The sequence below is a fragment of the Protopterus annectens genome, chromosome 10.part0 (assembly GCF_019279795.1).
Source record: "Protopterus annectens isolate FY-2018-M chromosome 10.part0, PAN1.0, whole genome shotgun sequence".
NCBI lineage: Eukaryota > Metazoa > Chordata > Ceratodontiformes > Protopteridae > Protopterus > Protopterus annectens.
The window spans coordinates 936,731,981-936,749,068 of NC_056744.1; the positions used below are offsets into that span (position 1 = coordinate 936,731,981).

At 35.6% G+C, this 17,088-nt stretch overlaps 1 protein-coding gene across 1 annotated transcript in view; it reads left to right on the forward strand.

The window, feature by feature from the left end:
* PLPPR4 (phospholipid phosphatase related 4) overlaps positions 1-17,088 on the forward strand; it is a 922,943-nt gene that overhangs the window by 406,109 nt on the left and 499,746 nt on the right. The window lies entirely within an intron of this gene.

Below are 17,088 nucleotides of genomic sequence, written 5' to 3' on the forward strand. Positions count from 1 at the left end.
GGGCATTAGAGTTAACAAAATCAAGGAACATTTGGGCAAGTGAATTTGAGCATGAGTGATTTACCCAGTCAATGGATGGGAAGTTAAAGTTTCCCCAAACCATGGTGTTTGGTGTATCTTAATAGACTCAAGTAGATCCAAATAGGCAGAGTGGGTGTGCTGATTCATGGAGGGGGTCCTGTAGCTGGCAATGACTTGAATATGTGTCCTACCAATAGTTAGTTGCACCTGAAGAATCTCCAGGGAATCATACTGTTTAACCAATCTGAGTATTTATCTTTAATGAATATTGATACAATGCCTCCTTTAGCATTCACACCTTCAGTTTGTGGTCTGAACATGTGGAAGGAGGTGTAACCCAGTATGACTGAGGTGCTCTCCACAGCCTTGAACCAGGCCTCCATGACTGCACAAATGTCTACATCTTCCAAGGTAAGGACTCCTTCCAGTGAGTTCAGTTTCATGTTAGCATTTAGCAGAATAACCTTGAGGTTGTTTTTAGATGGAGATTTTACATCAGGAATTATGTCCTTGAGATGCTGACTAAAAAGGCACTATGTGGGTGGCAAGAGCTTTAGCCAGTATCCAAAATCCCAGGGTGACAGATGACAACCATCGCAAAGCATCGAGGTCGTCGATCATGTCATCACATCCTGAAAAAGAAATGAAAATGAGGGCTAGATTTTACTTACAAGATAGGGACTATAGAATCTTACAATAATTATGCACTTTAGGGTAAATCTGAAAATTGAAACATTAAGAAAAGATACTACAAACTATGCATTGTTAGATAAGAGAGGCTTAAGGATCAAGCTGGAGAGACAGTGGTTGTGTAAAAACCCAGAGGAAAAGATATTAATTAGAAGGGACAATATTTCAAATTACTTTCATGATTTTAAAATGCATAATTACAGCCATTACAAAGTTAATTATGAACATCCTATTTTTTTCAGAGAGGGCATACTTTTATTCCCACTCAATGGGTGAATATTCCAGATGTATTGACTAATTTGAAATGTTTGCCAGGAAGTTGAAACTTACTTTATTGTTTCTAAATCCTGATGATGTAAACAGTGGTAGTAAGGATGTATTACATAGGATGAGTGCCTTCCACTCTTATGCACACCCTACTATTAGTTTGCATGAAAGGATTTGTGAGCAAGATATTAGTAATGTTTTGAAACACAAGTGTTAACCACCCTGGTATAATTTCAATAAAAAAGAATAGAAATTATTAATACATGTTTGTTCTGATAAAGCTATTAGACTTATAAAGCCAGATAAGAGATACAGTTCTGTTTCTTTATGAATCTATTTGATTATACTGGCAAATGGTCATGTTATTTAATGATGATGCATGGTAGAACTTTTCTAAAATGAAATTAATATTGCTTATAGCAAAATGGATGATTGTTTACATGACATGATGATGCAAGGACAACTTAATGAGGTTGACCATAAACATTTAACAGTTACCAAATATTTTATACAAATAATTGGAATCCCAAAAATTCATAAAAATGTCTACAATCCACAATTACTTCTTGTAGTAGATATTGGAGGCTTAAAATTACACCCAATTGCCACATGCATTGATTTTAAACTGTAGAAATTGTGTGAATATGTTTCATGGTTATTGAAAGATTCATGGATTTTCTTAAACAACCAAAGATTTATATCATAATGATTTATTGTTTATAATAATAGATGTGAAACATTTATTAACAGTTATTCCCCATAATGTGGGACTTGAATGATTTTATGAATGTTTGGTTGATATTAATAATTTATCAATAGGTAATTATGGTATTGATAGACAATCTTCTTAAAATAATTCTATATTCTTTGAGGTGGAGTATTTTTAACAAAAAGTGAGGGTGGCTAGGGGACCAACTTGTGCCCCAGGTTTTGCTAATATTGTCCAGCATAATGTGAATGGAATTTTGTTTTTAATTCAGAATTTCAAGGGTGTTAGAATCTTTACACAAGATTCTTAAATGATATATATATTTTTGGACTGACATTGATGATAAATTAGAATTGTTTATCAAATTTATTAAGTCCATCACATATATTGAAACTCCACATATTAAAGTTCTCTATTATATTAGAGTACAATAGTTGACATCCATTTACCCAAAAAAGTCACTTGTTAAAGGACATATGGTCCACTCAGCTACAATAGTTTTTGACAATACAATTTTTGAAAATGGAACTAAGATTTAAAAAAATATGCTACTTAGAAGGGGTTATCCTAATAAACTCTTGGAAGATATTTAAAATTAAATTTATATTAACATAAAAATTGAGTTTAGTTACCACTTTTAGGTAACAATGACCTAAATATTGGTCAGATTTTATGGGAAAACCACCCATTTAAGAAGTACATGGTTCTGACATTTAGTAAAGATAGTAAGGCCATTGAAAAAGTCAATAATACAAATTGGGATATTTTTACATATAGTGGTGAGTTAAAAAATTGGGAGACAAACCAAGTTTTGTTTATAAAACAGGCAAGAAATTTAAAAACTAAATGAGAGTACAACACAGTGATATAACTGGCACACAAGGGGAAAAAAGCACATTTAAATGTGAGAGATGCTGTCAATATACTTTTAGCATGAAAGGCAATACTGTTCAAATTTATAATTATGGAAAAGTTATTAGTAGAGGTTATTTTAACTGTTGGTCAAAGTGTACTTTTTACATTGCATTATATCAGAAGTGCCTATAATTTTATAATGGAGAAATGGAAAGGAATTTATGGGAAATAATATGTGCACTCATCTGTGATATCCGTAAGTGGCATGTCAACAATGCATCTTATAAACACACAGAAAAATGTTCAGTGCATTTTTATTTTATGTATTAGAAAGACTAGCTAATAATCCTAGAAGAGGGCTGTGGATGGAACAGCTTGAAGCCAGGGAACCTTTTTGGCAATTACAGATTAATACTTTATCTCCACTGGGGCTTAATGAACATCTAACAATTCAAAATCTTTTAAAACTAAAACCATTTAAATGTTAATCAGCCTTATTTTATTGATCTATATGATATTAGATTTTTGTTTGTGAATATAAACATATATTTTTAAGATGATGTTTGGATATTATTAAGTAATTAAGTCGCATGAGCAGTTACATATGTATTTAATGGTTATGGTTTGTGGTTTTATCAGTTCTGAAGAAGTTCCATGTATGAAAGTGACAAAAGCCTCAGGAGTGTTTGTAATTTTGCAATAAATAGGATTTTTATGCTGTCATTATCTTCAACATTCTGGTGGTTCTTGGTATATTTCCTTGGATGCAGAACATGTACATTGCTTTGCGAAGGAATTCATAACATATGTTTATAAATTTATGGAATTCGGTATAAGTATGGTTGCCCAAATGGCTTGATAGATATAGCAGAAAAAGGCAATTAGTTGAGAAGATACATTAGTAGTATGGAGGGAAGAAATGAAGAATAACAGGAAGCAGAAGAAGGTAGTTATGGCATATAACATAACGAATAAATGTATTTTATAAACTTAGGATAGATGATTTATGTGCAAAATGTGTTAATTATGGTAAAATTCTATAAATAGTTAAGGGTTAATAAAATTATTGCAATAACAAGTTCAGTAAAATGTTGTTGATGTTTTGTTGACTCCTACATACAGAGATATCTTAACAGATAATTATTATGGAATTTAAAGATGCATCTAGGATATTTCAAAATAATGACTTTAACTGATGCATTGATGAAGTGATAGCTTGGAAAAGCAAAATAGATGAACTGAAAGACATAGCAGTTCTATGATTGCTAATGCAAGTTTGTACTTTCCTGAAAATAAATTCAGGAAGTAAAAAGAAATAGGGGTTAAGGTCAAAAACCTTAGTCTTAAGTGAAAGTAAATATAAACTGAGAATGTCATTAATATTAATGAAAAAATAAGAATATGTTAAAATATCAACAGCTTAAATGAAAGACAGTAGAATATTTAGGACTTTTTTACTTGATTATGTAAGGAAGATATTCAGGAGGTACGCCTTACAGAATGGTTAAAATTGATATATCACACACAATTATGAAGTAGAATATTCTTGAATTCCTTCTGAGCCTGGAATCTGTACACTTTATAATATATTTTCTCTAGTGAAGCAACTTGAATATAGTTAGGAGAAATGTATTTGATCTCATTTAAAGGGAGGCATAGTTTCTCAAACTTGTTATAAAATCAGTAGCATAGTTCATCACCATGAATTTGGGATAGACGTGATGATGAAATTGAGGAAACCAATAATAAATTTAATGGCATTATGATATGCTAAGACTTAAAATGATTCATTTTCAGAAAAAGTAATTAGTGTTTTATTAGATGTACACTGCAAATATATATATATATATTGAGGATAAAGATGTTAAAAGTAGAACAATGGTAAACGATGATTTATTTTGAAATAATTGGTAAAGTAGTAACCAGATATACATTATAAGACCAATGACTGGTGTCAGAACCATGGCCTTAAGCTCAATGCCAAAAAAATGTTTCATCATCCCCTTTGGGAAAAACCCACTTCCCATGAATTACCACACTGATGGTAGTCCACTGAACACAGAAGGCGTTATAAGAAATCTGGGAACACAGGTTGCCAGTAACCTCTCTTTTGACCACCACATTACCACAGTGGTTAGAAACTCCTTCTATGTGGCACATCTCATTACTAAGGGTTTTGCATCCTGGAAGAAAGAGGTCATTGTCTCCCTCTACTCTTCCCTCATTAGGCCAATCATCGAGTAAAATGCCTCATTTGGCATGTACCTCACTAGACACCTGCAACAACTGGAGAGGCCACAAAAGTACCTCACAAAGAGGATCCTAGGCCTTAACCACTTGCCTTTTATGGACAGACTAAAAAACTCCAACTATTCTCTGTCTCATATTGCCTACTTAGAGGCAATCTCTGCTTGACTTACAAAGCCATATCTGACCCAGCTCTGTTAGAAATTCTACATCTAAAGAAATCCAATCCCTCTGCACCACACACTGCAGAGACCTCAACTTCATTACCACAATCAACAGAAAGTGCTGGAGGGACAGGTTCATAACCCAGAGACTGCCCGTGCTATGGAACAGATTTCCCATAAATGTCAAACAGAGCACCTCACTGGCCTCTTCAAGAGAAATTGTGATGAGTAGATGGGAAATAGAAAATTCAGCTCAGGGATCACTCCAGTGGCTCTACTCGACAGAGCCACTGTGAACTAAGGTTGGGTGGCACGATGCCAGGGTAATCCTACGGGCTAGGCTTGTAAAGGTTCCAGGGCCATTAGCCTAGTACACACCTATGAACCTATGACCCTATTAAGAGATAGACACTTTATAATAACTGGTGAAAGCCAAGTTATGGTTGATATCAGAAAACAACATTTAAATGTTGGAGAAATAGGTTTCTGTATCAGGAGAAAAGGTGTATGTACTCCCCTACATAACAGAATATGACTTTGTTATTAGAAAATTGCCTTCCCATCTTTTTTGTGTCTCTTATCAGGAATCCTTGAAAAATTATTTTACATACAGCTTTAACAGATATTTTAAAAAATACCAGTCTATTTCCAGTTTACAGCATGGTTTCAGTCCTAACTACTATACTGATACTGCTTTATTTTGTGTTGTAAGTATATCTATAGTCATTTAGGCCACTGAGAAATAGTTGGACCTTTCTAAAACATTTGACACCACTGATCATGTCATAGTTTCATAAAACCTGTGTAGATGGTCATCCTGAGTGCCATTAAGTAGCTCTCTATTTGTTTAAATGGCAGGGCCTAATCAATAAGACAGAACATGATGTCATTTAACACTGGTCAATGACTTTTGGAGTTCTTCAAGGGTCTTTTCCCTTTAGCTTTATTGATCCAGTCATCTATATCACTTTTCCCTTATCTGCCTTTGTCACAACATCTTCCATAGGAATTCCCACCTAACCATATCAAAGGTCTTATGCAGGTCAAAGATCACAATCCCGCCTTTCCTCTTCCTGTGTCTATTCCTCCCTGTGCATAAATTCCAGCAGACCCCACAGGTTTGTTTCTGCCATCCTTCCCATTGCAAATCATTTTGCCCTGCTTGTATTATTTTTGGCAAAGTTTTATTCAGTCTTCCTACTAATGCCTTTGCTAGAACCTTGATATCTATAGCAATCAAACAGATAGATCTATAATTTCCATCTTCTTCCCTTTCCCTTCCCCCATTAAGTTTCATGGTTAGCCTCACCTTCCTCATAATTTTAGATATTCTACCTGAGTCCTGTATTTTCTTGTAATCTTTCTGTAGACCTTTTAGATTTCCTCCCCTCCAAATTTGTAGAGCTGAAGGGAAATCCATCTGAACCTACAACTTTCATCCCCTTCATCTTGTATATGGCCTTCCTTAACTTATCCCTTGGCACCCTTGTATTCATCCTGTGTCTTTGTTCATCCTTCAGAATATATTCTTCTACATTCTTTCCCCAGATCCATTCTGAGATTCTTGTTGTTTCCAAGTCTCCCCACAGTATTACCCTGACAGTAACTTGGTCCCATCCTACCAGTGCTCTTCCAGTTTGCCCCTATCATTTACATTGTCCTGTATTGACTCCTTTATTAATCCTTTCAGTGTTTCTATGTCCTCTGTCTCCTCCTATTCATAGCTAGCTCACCTCCACCCACTTTTCATTGCTTTCTTTTCCTGTGTGCTTATATTAAGTCTCAGAGATGCGTGATCTTATATGTGTCTATCCTGTATGTGAACATCTTCCATTATTTCCATTAGGTTTTCTTTCCCTAAAACAAATTCTAACCTACCTGCCTATATCAAAATGTTTCTTGTGAAGGAACATTCTCTGTCATTTTGATACCTTTCCCTCTATATGTCCGGCCACCCCCATATTTCAATCCTAAGGCTAGCATTTATCTCATCTTTTGTTATATATCCTCCTTCCCTCCTTCCATATAACCTGTCTTTTCCACTTCTGTGGTGACACTGTGCTCACCCCATTATCTCTATTCCATATTTTCTTTTCTGCTCCCAGTTAGCAAAAATGTTCTTGTGGAATCCTTCTTCATCCCTGTTTGGTGCATATATATTTTCTTTCCTACTGTCCACCCTTCCCTGCCCAATGATCCATCTACTAATCCCACTTTCTCTTACTTTCTCTGTGGTGGTCTGAAGCTGTCTATACAGTTACTACTTCTGTTTCTCCTCCCCTTGCCTTGTTATCCATTTCTCCCTTTGAATAGTCACAACACAGTACCTTCTCCCCATATCAGATTTTCAGTTTTTTTTGTTATAATAGAACAATATTTACCCCTATCTTCTTTAGCTTTTCCTGTATTCTTCTTCAGATAGTATTTCATGAATCCCTCCAATATTCCATGTGATTAACTGCATTTCACATGTTGTTTTTGCCCACTCATTTTTGCATTCTCAATTGCTGCCATCCTCCAAGCTTAACATTGTGTTGTTTGGTGGATGCTTACACTCAGAACCCTCTGCCCCATGCCTTTTGGCTCTTGCATGTGCATGGGCATGCCTTAGACATGGACCTTTAAGACTTGTTTTTGTGCCCTTCCTGTATCCCATTCATTTATTGCACATTTGTCTGTGGGTTGTTCTTTACCTTATTTTACCACTCATCTAGATTGCCAGCACTTATTACTTATGTATTAGACATTAAACTTATGTCCACTACAGTTTATTGTACATCATTAAGATGTTATGAAAAATCTATCTCTTACCTTGGAGGTTTAACCCCTATGTCCCACTTGACTTCCTCACCTGCTATTGCTCTGGAAATTAATTCAGTACATCTCATTGTTTATAAAGTTTTTTTTTTTTTTTTTTTTTTTTTTTGTTTTTTTTTGTTTATAAAGTTTTGCTGTTGTAGTCCTTGGTGTGTGTGTTTCACAAGGTAAGGATCTGTTTCATGTACTACATTCTTCTCACCCTGTGTACAGTCTGCTGATTTTCAGTGTCCTCCCTTCCACTTAATTATTGCTTTTCTTTTCTGTGCTCAGTTTCAGTCCTTCTGTATTGCCTTCCATCTCTTTGACAATGCTATTCATCATGAATGTTTCTATCCATCCTCTTTAGTCCCTCATTTATCCGTCAGTTCATTTCTGAGTTAAATTAACCCTCTGATGCACCATCTTTCCATCTTCTTATTGCTACCCATTATCTGTCTCTTCTTCTGCTGCTTCTTTCTCTGTTTTTGTGCCTGATTGTCTCTTGAGAGGCTTCTCTTTCTTCTGTTCCTTTGATATAACTTTCACTTCTTTTCCCTAAACCATTTTGTCATGTTTCTTATCTACCTGTAGTTGCCTTTACAATTTGTTTATATCTTGCTGTTGGCTTTTGCTAGCATTCAGCACCTCTGTACTTCCTGGTCTTGTCTTCTTCCATGTGGAGATTTCATCATCTGATATTGCATGCCCTCCCAGTGTCTCCAGGGCACCTCTCCTATGTCAAAGGTTGCTCTTACAGTCTATGTTTTGCAGGCATTTCAGGATTTTACTGTCTGGGTTGTTTAGCTGTCTACAATGCCTTTGTTTAAATTGTTCAGCATCCTCCATGTATTGTACAGTCTCAGCCATTCCCCTTACTGCTGTACTTTCAGGATTGCAGGGTATTTCAACCATGCGGCTGTTTGTTTAATACCTATAACATACCTTTCTTCTATTAAAGTGTTTCCAAGTAATCCGCAAACAGCTTTATAAACATCTCTTCAAATGGGATAACTTTAAGTCTTGTTGCTTTTCTTATGATTTCATTTTTTACAGCAAAGAAATGGAAGTATGCCAAAACACATCTGGATCTGTTTCTGATGCTTGTACCTTTCTGTTCTGTGTATTCTCCCTATTATTGTTTCTTCATTTCCTGGTATCACAGATATATCTCCAATTCACCATTCCTCACTCTTTCTCGTATTCCAGTTATCCTGATGTTACTCCTTCTTCAGTGATTTTCAAGATTTAATTGCAGTATCCATTACAGCCTTTCTACTTCTGTTTCTTGCTGTTTTATTGATTGTTTTAAGGACCTTACATCCTGGGCTATGTGATTACCTTTTCAAGCAAAATGAACAATTGAGCGTACTTATCTGTAGCTTTAAAAGCAGATGTCTGTTCCTTCTTTTGTTTCTGATCAATCATTTCTCTTTTTGTTTTTTTTTTTCCGGGTTCACTATTTTTGCCTGCATTTCTATAGGTCCTGTCCAGAACTTGGCTGGGCATTTTAGCACCCTCCATCGGGTTCTCTTTCTTCTCTCTCACTTGGTTGCCAGAATAATTATTTGGCATATCCAGTGTGTCTATCAAAAAACAAAATTTCCTCACCATGCCTAGAAAAGGTGCTCTGACACTGAAGTACCTTTTTCCATATTGTTTAAAATTATACAGATACACAAATATGGTCACCGAGTTCTGTGGTTGTGCATCTGTATAATAAAACAAAAAATAAACAATTTACTTTTTAAAAAATATGAGAAAAACACAGTTTTTAACATCTCCTAGGTCTGCATTGAGAAGCACATACAGCACAGTCATGCTGGAGGAATATGTTTTTTTCTACATACAGTGGATATAAAAAGTGTACACACCCCTGTTACATGCCAGGATTTTGTGATATAAAAAAACGCAATAAATCATTTCAAAACTTTCCCCACCTTTAATGTGACCTACAACCTGTCCAATTCAATTAAAAAACAAACAAAAAATGCACAATAAGCTGGTTGCATGGTTTAATGTGACCTATAACCTGTACAATTCAAATGAAGAACAAACAAATCTGTTGGGGAAAAAATATCAAAGATAAAAAACGCACACTAAGCCGGTTGCATAATTTAAACTAATACTTTGTTGAAGCACCTTTTGATTTAATTACAGCATTCAGTCTTCTTGGGTACACACCTGCCATCAATTAAAGAGACACTCATTAACCCCAAATAAAGTTCAGCTGTCCTAGTAGGATTTTCCTGACATTTACTCAATTGCCTGCTACAGCAAAAGCCATGGTTCACAGAGAGCTTGCAAAGCATCAAAGGGATCTCATTGTTGAAAGGTATCAGTCAGGAGAAGAGTACAAAAAAATTTCCACAGAATTGGATATACCATGGGTCACAGTGAACACAGTCATCAAAAAGTGGAGAAAATATGGGACAACAGTGACTTTCCAAAGAACTGGACAGCCCTCCAAAATTGCTGAAAAGACAAGACAAAAACTGGTCAGGGAGGCTGCCAGGAGACCAACAGCAACACTGAAGGAGCTGCAGAAATTTCTGGTAAGTACTGGTTGTGTACTACATGTGAAAACAATATCCTGTATTCTCTGTATGGCTGGACTATGAGGTAGGTTTGCAAGACAGAAGCCTTTTCTTACACAGAAAAGCATCCATGCCCGGCTAAAATTTGCAAAACAATACATCATCTCACAAAAGCATGTGGAAAAATGTGTTGTGTTCTGATAAGACCAAGGTTGAATTTTTGGCCACAATTCCAGAAGGTACTCTTGGCGCAAACAACACTTTGCATCACCAAAAGAACACCATCCCCATGCTGAAGCATGTTGGTGGCAGTATCATGCATTGGGGTTGCTTTTCTTCAGCTGGAACTGGGGCTTTAGTCAAAGTTGAGGGAATTATGAACAGTTCCAAATACCAGAGTATTATAGAGCAAGGCATTATTTGAGATTGTGTAGCATTGTGTCTTCCCTCAGTTAAGTGCTCTGTACCACAGTTTGAATAGGAAGGGCAGAAAATGTTGTTTTACTTTAGTGCATTTTTTCAGTAATACCTACTATCCCTGATTTCACAGAACTTTGATAGTATATCCAAAAAGACATGCTAAGGGGAAGTATGCAATTTTATTAGTATTATAGTAATATACTTGAGTGCATAGCTGCCTACTATGCCTGATTTCTTGTGGTGATAGTCTATTAACTTTCGAAGTGCAGAAGACCAATATATGTCAGTTATCCATCATTATTTTTTGCTTTATCTTTGGTTCACATGTGCAGTGTTTCTTACTTCATATCCTTTAAAACATGCACACTGATATAAAACTTGTTAGTCCAGTAACTTTGTAAGTTTACAGTATCACTATCTGTCCCTGCTTTTGGACCTTTCTCCACTACATTTTTACTTGGGAGAGGATCCCCTGATTTTTGAGGTGAAGGTCAAGGGCTATATTTAGATAAATTATGTTTGTGCATAGTTTCTACTGTCCCTAATTTCTCACAATGTGCTTCATTTTGCATCATATATTTTGTTTGTTTCTTGTAAAAGTTGTCTGACTACCACCATTTTGCATCTATTGTACTGCTTTACTAATAAATATAACATTTATACATAACTACTTATTGTATATAAATGTCTTCTGCAGTGACTGTGTACTAGCATTGTGGAACAAGATTTTATAAGACAAGACGCCTGCACACAGGTCAGGATTGTCTGCTGGGTTGGTTAGAAACTCAGAAGGAGTTTTTTTTCAGTTATGAATATATGATATTTTAACAGCTTTCCCCAGAAGGAATTGATAGGGGACTTTATCGTATCAAATGAAAGCTATCATAATGCTGGGAATTTTGTCTCTGAGGTTTGATGTCCAGCTGCCAGCACTGTGCTGATATGTAGACTTGTCTAATAATAAAAGTGTCATATTATATGATTCTGTAAATATCTTGGGCATTGGCCACCGGGATGAAATGTGAAACATCATTTCATATGTTCAGTCTTCATAATATTCAAGGATGTCTCCTCAGACAAATGGGGTACTCAGTATGCAAAATTTCTAAAAATGTTATGAATAAATGCCTTATGGTTTAATAATAAATTAATAACTTCATCCAAAACTGTTTATATGGTACTTCATGATATCAAATAAAAGCAAAAACAATGCTGGAAAATTTTTGTACTGATAGCTGGTGACTAATTATACTGCTTTGCAGATATTTATGGTTATTACTCCAGTAAATATACTAATATGCATGCTAACCACAATTATGCAAATATCGTAAAAATTCAGTGATATCTACAAAGTTCGTATGCAGTAAATTGAAGATCACATGCACACTAACAAAAAACACACTGGTAGTTGGGGTTTATCTACTAGCATTAGACATCTATTAATAGTTATTTGTAAATTTATAGTAATAAAACTAACAGACTGTCTAATTACTTTTTCAATAAAAAAGTACCATTATATCTGGCAAATATATTAATATTGCCATTGTGAAAAGGAGTGTCTGGTGAGTATTTTCACTTTTTTTAAGATTTTTATGTTTTTTTTTTTAGATAGCAGACATTTGCTACAGGTATGATGAAAATCTGCATTCTCAAAACTGTAGCTCACATAAAAGCTGTCCAGGTAGAAAATCTACAGGTGTCAGGACTTGTGAAACATTCCTCTCAACTATACAGATTTTCACAGAATATCCAGATTTTTGCCTAATATGTTCGGTTCATTTTTCATAAAATTGTGGTTTTCTGTCAGATTATTAGCAAATCATTAAAGATTAAAATTAGAAAATAATGACAGACATTTGAGTTTCAGATTTCACGCACTTCAGAAAATTCATGCTAATGTAATACCTCTTATTCTACCAACTTTCTAAGCTCATAAGAGCAATATGTAAACATTTCCCCACTTTTGGGCCTTTGTCCCCCTATTATTTGAGGCTCTGTCTAGACTTCTTGGTCTAAGAGATTGAGAAGAAGGTTGTGAAATTCCATTCAGACTAGGTGTGAAAGAGATAATGAATTTCAGAACAATGCAAGGGAGGTATTAGAGACATGTAGCACACTGCATGACCCTGGTTCTAGCAGGATTACTTAGCGCACTATGAGTGTTTAATTCAAAGAGCATTGTAGCACTATAGGGATATGAAGCTAAAGACTATTGAAACTACACTGATCATATTAGGTTTAGGTTTAGGTATAGGTGTTTACCTTACAGACCTTGATTCTCACATGGGGTAATTGGCTAGGCTTAAAATGGCCCACAAAGGCACTTAGCCTAGTACTAATCTATGAACCTATGAACCTATATGGATAATGCTACATGCAAATGCAATAGTCTGGTGTAGCTAATGTAAATTTGCCATGTGGTCTTCCCCTTGTCTTCCTCCAGAATCAAAATACTGCATTAAAGCAGTTCAAAAACAAACTGTAGTACACTTTATTGGAGCAGAACAATGTGACTGACTGCACTATGTTTCAGAGTTCACTGCCTATGGATGAAGCAGGATGTTTAGTACCACTGCAAGTATGGCATGCAAGGTTTGTGTGTGTGTGTGTGTGTGTGTGTGTGTGTGTGTGTGTGTGTGTGTGTGTGTGTGTGTGTGTGCGTGTGTGTGTGTGTGTGTGTGTGTGTGTGTGTGTGTGTGTGTCTGTGTGTGTGTGTGTCTGTTTCTCTATGTGCCTTTGCAACAACATGAGTGGGTTTGTAAGAGGAACCTTTCTGCAGTTGTTCATCTGCACTAGGTATCCAAGCAGGAGACATGCAAAGGTCTCTCAGATAATCTTTCACTCCATGTTTCTCTTTCATGTCTCTGAATTAGTGGTTAGTCTCATATCACGACTGGACCATAAATCACAGTGCTATTAGTGCTGCAGGACTAACCTTACGGTTTTGTATTAGAACAGTACTTCGCCTTTAGTTCTGCACAGGTGTGGGTGTGTCACTAATGATTGACATGGGAAATGGGCATGTAAACGCCCGATGAATGACAGGCACGGAAATTTGCATGTGATGCTATGCATATATTTCTGTAAACTGTGTGATATTCATGCATGATACTATCTTCAATCTCTGATTAGTTCTACACTGAAATGTGATAACACAATGCATACACTGATTGTTGATTCAGTGTTTTTAAGTACATATTCTCATACCAAAATTATTACAAATATATAAATGCTTTTTCCCTCCTGACCCTACAAATTACCCCCCTTACTTTATGTAAAGGACCATCTACTGCTAACCATTAACTTCATTACAGCGGTACATTTTATACGATTTGAATGGACATGCAACATCTAATTGCCAAAAGTGTTTTCTGCACATGTTGGCTCCAGGTATTTACACAGTGCAGAAATTTTCTGGCTGTGTTCTTTAACTCTACTTCAAGTTTCCTCACCAGTATTGCATATAATCTGGTAGCACTGTCAGGGAGGTATACTGCTTCGCTTCCATCTCAGCATATAGTTGTTGTTGTTGTGTCTTTCGGCTTTTCCAGGTTAGGGGTCACCACAGCAGAACTCCGGTCCGCTAATGATTGTAGTTGAGTTTTATGTGCCGAATTACCAACCCTGACGCACAACTTTCAATGAAGGTACGCCCAGTCACGCATGTCTCCATGCAGAAGACGCTCTAGCTGAGAATCGAACCGGATAGCGTCTTACTGTGAGGTGACAATGCTACCGCAGCACCACCACCGCACACTGTGTGCTGCAGATTCCGCCTTCATGAAATGTGCTGTTCTCTGTTAGTACAGTTAAACAAGGTGGAATTTTACACAGCCGGTAATGCAACATCAATACGTGTTACAGGTATGATGGAACAGGACAGTGCACAACTAATCTTAGAGTGGACATGCAGAACATGTTAATTTTAGTCGACTTTTGTCCATAGTGTGTTTTAAATATGTATTATAGTATATGCATTTTAAACAAAAAGTCTAAACAAAAATTGTAACCCTTGCTTTCTGGCTTTTGCCTTCAGCAGTGCTGCAAATTCTATTGTGCTTGTTTTTAAGTTTAGAAGTAAATATACCTCCCTGATGTGTGATCTCGGAAGGTATATTGAAGTAGCGGGGTGTGGGGGCTGCAGCCCCTCACAAGGGGGGTTTGTCCCCCTGCAAAAGCAAAGGGATGTTAATACGAGAAAAAGGTACATATGATCATATGCAAGACAACCAACAAATACACCTTGTTCAAATGAATATTCAGGCAGCCGAGAAACACAAGACATTGTTTATTCATAACTACTGTGTGATAACCTGTTGCTAGGTGTTGGGTGGGCTTTGGGTGATACTTGCTGCTGTGCATCCTGTGAGATATTGTTCTAATAGAAAATCAAGCTTACTGTGCCTCCTCTGAAGATGATGAGAAGAAGGTAGAAAATGAAGAAGAATCAGTATGAAAAATCCATGGTACTTATTTACAGAACCTAACACTTTTTTTGTATACTGCTTTTATTTTTCACCCTAGCAGTGTATGGATAGTGAGGAGAAAGAGAAGTTAAGCTATGTGTGTGTGTGTGTGTGTGTGTGTGTGTGTGTGTGTGTGTGTGTGTGTGTGTGTGTGTGTATGTGTGTGTGTGCGGGCGTGCGTGCACATGTGAAGGCATATAAAACCACACTAAATATAATACCACAGGTGGCCTGTTCTTTACATACATATACATTTCCAGGAAACAAAAATTTTGCTGGCTATATTACATTAAGAAAGTGTAGTGACTATTTGGAAGAAGTTATTGAAAGTAAATGATGTGATAGCAGGGGAACATTCCAAATAGTGAAACAGATTACTATATATATATATATATATATATATATATATATATATATATATATATATATATGTTGTCATAGCAAATAGAAAAATTGGCAGCTGGCATGATCCTGACAAATAAAGTATGCAATAAACGGTTTTATTTTTTAGTTAGAAAGTATCAAACTGTAATGCTTAAAAACTGAAATAAACCATGAAAGATTAACGAAACATGATATTGTAGTAAACACAAACACACATTGACTTTTCAAGAAATCTGTAGAAAATGCCATGTTGTAAGCAATAACTTGCTCATCTGTAGAGATAACACTCTTCAAAACATGGTTGTAATTAGAAAAAGATATGTTTGCAGTTTTAGTTTTTGTGCTCCATGGAGCTGCGTAGTTTCTATGGCAACACATTTCACCATGGAAGCAATCAGGGAATTGTCAGGAAGAAAAAGCTAGGGGCTGAGTGAAAAATAACTGTTCTGCTATAACATCCTGACAGAACAGTTAAGCAAAAATAACTTTTTATAAATTACTAGTTCACTGCTCTGAAAATAAAGCATGTCAATATGAAAGTAATTTACTTTTATTCTAAACTAACCTAGCTAGTTATCATGTCTAGTATTGCTCAAAAGGTTGCTCCTTATAGCTTAAATGTGCAGTTTGACCTTGTTGTTGTCATGTAAATGTCAAGCCATCATAAGGCTATACTCTTTTATGCCCCAAATATATTGGCTTAACTATATGTCTCATGATACTGAATAATACGCTGCTTCCCAACTGATGTGGTTTAACTACTTCAAAGACTTGTGTAGAATTAAAGAAAACATGTATACACAATGTATAATCCATGCTAGTACTACTAGTTATGGTAAATGAGTTCTTAGGTGTTTCATACAGGAATAGCTAGGGGGTTGAATCTAACATCCGACAACTTAGCACTTACAATCTTCACACAACCACAACAAATGGAATAACAGTCTTTTCCCAGTTAAAACCAAATTTATAACCAAAAAATAACTGATCTGATGTCTACACAATGTATTTTATTAACCAGTCAAGCACTTTTGTCCTTTCCATAGACTTGATTACAATTAGTTAATAAAATACTTTGTGAGAACATCTGATTCGCTGGTACTTGGCTATGATTTTCAGACAACAATCAGGAGCCAGTCTGAGAATAATCTGTGATAAATGTTCAAAACTAGAGATGCTTCCTTAAATATTGATAATGTTTACTAAGAATATTGCAGACTATAATGATTTGCATTTGATGCATTTTTTTGAGAAACAGATTGATGATGTACCAACAAGGGAATAAGAGATTAATATATGGTCTTGGATGTCACTCCTTCAGTCTTCTCTTGTATACTTTATAGCTCTAAACTAATCATTTAATCAGAACAGCTCTCCCATGTCACTTCTGAATGGAAGTGATAATTATATATTATATATATATATATATATATATATATATATATATATATATGTATATATGCATTATATATATAGCATATGTCCGAATCACAAAACATTGAACACACATACACGAAAGCGCTTAACATCGA